Here is a 3,338-nt window from a genome sequence, read left to right on the forward strand (position 1 = left end):
TGCTTTAATAATGTGAATATTGTAAAATATTATTTTGGAAATTTTAAAGGTAAATTTGTAAAGAGTGAGGTTATAATCCAATTTCAAATCCTAAGAAATGTAAAACTTTTAGTATACAAAACTGTATATAATAAAAAAGCACTAAAGTTGATCTCAATCATTAATAATTAAAATAATTTATAATTAAATATAGTAAAATTATTATAACAATTAACCTAATTATATAATTAAAGAATATAATAATCAACATTAATCAACATATCAATTATTAATGGTAACCATTATTTTATATATTGTAATCCAATTTCTTATTCTACTTTTGATGAGAGAAAGATATTTTTTTTTGGAAATTCTGAGTAAATTTGTAAAAAATAGGGTGCCATGCAATTTTAAATCCCAAGAAATGTAAAACCCTTAGGTACACAAAACTGTATAATAATAAAAAGGTAGTAATGGATTAAGGGTTTAATGAGCGATTTTTCTTTCACCGTGAAGAGGGAATATCTTCCGGGCAAAATAAATTTAAAAACTCAGCCGCGTTGTGATTGACCAATTGCATGTAAAACAGAGTGAAATAAATGTCCGCCGGCCTGAGAGGATTGGTATTGATGGTGACGTGTATTCCTTGAACGTTAGCCTCACAACAATTATAAGTAGTGTGTTAGTAGCGTGGGAGTTTGAGATTATTTTTTCTTCCTTATACCCTGTAACAGAGGAGAGTAAGGAGAATCTGTAAGTATTGCGCGTTGGAGATCTGTAAGTATTGAACGTTAGCCTCACAACAATTATAAGTAGTAGCGTGGGAGTTTGAGATTTATTTTTTCTTCCCTATTTTTTCTTACAGAGGAGAGTAAGGAGAATCTGTAAGTATTGCGCGTTCATTGCTTCCCATTTCCATGATTTTAAGATGCTCACTAGGATTCTGTGAGATCTGAGATCTAGGATTCTAGTTGGTTAAGGTTTTAGCATTTAGGGATTGCTTTTCACTTGGGTTCTTGTCTATGCATGCAGTTGCCCAGGTATTGGGGTTTAAGGACTGCCTTACAGGGATTTCGATATGTTAGTGCTATTATTCAGCATTCTTTGGTTTTATTATCTATGATTTTAAGATGGTTTCAATGGGTTTTAGATTGTGCATGTTATGTGAGATTGGGTCATTGGACATGGATGTTGCGTCATGTTTTTGGCATTGATCCATAGGGATTCAGGTTTCTGTAGGCATTGTTGGGGCTAGATTGCCTTATATGCTGTTATTGTTATTGCATTGCCTTATAAAGTGTTGTTGTCATTGATATTGCATTTGAGATTTTTAGATGTATCTATACATGCATATGGATTGGGCTTCCAATTTTTATGGGTTGCATGTTTCCAGGCATGGATTTGTGGGTTTTTAGGTTTTTTCCTTGTGTTTAATAGATGGAATTATGGGTGACTAAACTTGCATGTTCACTTTTTTTCATGTGATTTGAGATATATGTGTGGCTGTATTTAACAATAGGCTATACTTTTTTGGATGTAGGAGATTTATTTGGAGTTGCAAATGGCAAGTGATGGAGTTGTCAGCGTCTATGGCAATGGTGTAATAAGCGATCCGAAGAAATCTTCATATGCAGTCAAGGTTGGTCTGGCCCAAATGCTTAGAGGGGGGGTTATCATGGATGTTGTGAATGCTGAACAGGCTAAAATAGCTGAAGAAGCTGGGGCTGTTGCTGTGATGGCATTGGAGCGAGTGCCTGCTGATATTAGATCTCAAGGAGGAGTGGCTCGGATGAGTGATCCTGGGCTTATCAAGGAAATTAAGCGTGCCGTGACTATCCCTGTGATGGCCAAGGCTAGAATAGGTCATTTTGTTGAAGCCCAAATTCTGGAGGCCATCGGTATTGATTACATTGATGAGAGTGAAGTGCTGACTGTTGCAGATGACATGCACCATATCAACAAACATAATTTCCGTATACCTTTTGTGTGTGGTTGCCGGAACCTTGGTGAGGCACTGAGAAGGATTGCTGAAGGAGCTGCTATGATCAGGACCAAAGGAGAAGCTGGTACTGGTAATGTTATTGAGGCAGTAAGACATGTAAGGTCTGTTTTGGGTGATATACGTAAGCTTCAGAGCTTGGATGATGATGAAGTTTTTACCTTTTCTAAACAAATTGCTGCTCCCTATGAGCTTGTGAGGCAAACCAAGCAGTTGGGAAGGCTTCCTGTTGTGAATTTTGCAGCAGGAGGTGTTGCTACACCTGCCGATGCCGCCTTGATGATGCAGCTAGGTTGTGATGGTGTTTTTGTAGGTTCAGGCGTGTTCAAAAGCGGCGATCCAGCTCGCCGGGCTCGAGCAATTGTACAGGCTGTAACTCACTATAATGACTCCCACGTTCTGGCTGAGGTCAGTTGTGATTTAGGAGAAGCCATGGTGGGAATCAATCTCAATGATGAAAAAGTGGAGCGATATGCAGAGAGATCAGAGTAAAATCATAATCATGGAGAATACTACTTAAAGATGATGTTTAGAGTAGAAGCTTGGTTTCAGCGATATTTATGATGATATTGATAGAAAACTCTATTTCGTATGATGTCTGAAAAATCTATTTATTATGATAGAAAACTCTATTTCGTATGATGTCTAGAGTAGAAGCTTGGTTTTCGGATGGAATTTGTTATTTGTCATTATAGGCAACAAAATGGTCTTTTTCTAGAAATTGTTGATTGAATTGCAACAAAATTGTAACCAATGATGTGTGTTTTCAAACAATGATGGCTTTTTAGAGTTTATATGTGTCTTCAGATAATGATGGCTTGTTGCATGGTTCATGTTAATAAAATTTGTCAAAAATTCAGCATCGAACGTTGAAGATTGTAAACATCTATCTGCATTGAAATCTAAATCTAAATAATTTGATGAATTGGAATCTATTTTTTTTAATGTTTTGAATTTTTTATCTAATTCATGTTAATTTATTTTAGTATTTAAATTATTCACATGGTTGTTGTATGGTTGATATTAATTTATTTTAATTTTTAAATTTATAAAATAATTTAATTATTTTGATTGCTTATATATATATATATATATATATATATTTATGTATATAAGTGTTGCTTAAAATCAATATAGATTTATTTTAACTCTGAATCTACCAAAAATCGAAGTTAAAAGAAACACAAATTCTAGATATGCAAATATTTCTTTAAAATTAAGAGTTAAAATAACTCTATACATTGTAATATTCTTAAATTGAATCATTCCAATTAAAATATTAAATACTATTAAATTGGATTCTCAATTATATTTTAATATTATTAATTTAAATCATGTTATGTTAAATACTTAATTTAAC

General features: G+C 33.6%; 1 pseudogene across 1 annotated transcript; it reads left to right on the forward strand.

Annotated features, from left to right (window-relative positions):
- Positions 1–704: 704 nt before the first annotated feature.
- On the forward strand, positions 705–2,522 carry LOC149148570 (putative pyridoxal 5'-phosphate synthase subunit PDX1 pseudogene; annotated as a pseudogene). Its single transcript, XR_016262628.1, has 2 exons — positions 705–756; positions 1,520–2,522. The product of XR_016262628.1 is annotated as a putative pyridoxal 5'-phosphate synthase subunit PDX1 pseudogene (transcript).
- The last annotated feature ends 816 nt before the right edge of the window (positions 2,523–3,338 follow it).

The sequence above is a fragment of the Pinus tabuliformis genome, chromosome 9 (genome assembly GCF_031772625.1).
Source record: "Pinus tabuliformis cultivar Carrire ecotype Pingquan chromosome 9, CPIR1, whole genome shotgun sequence".
Taxonomy (NCBI): Eukaryota; Viridiplantae; Streptophyta; class Pinopsida; order Pinales; family Pinaceae; genus Pinus; species Pinus tabuliformis.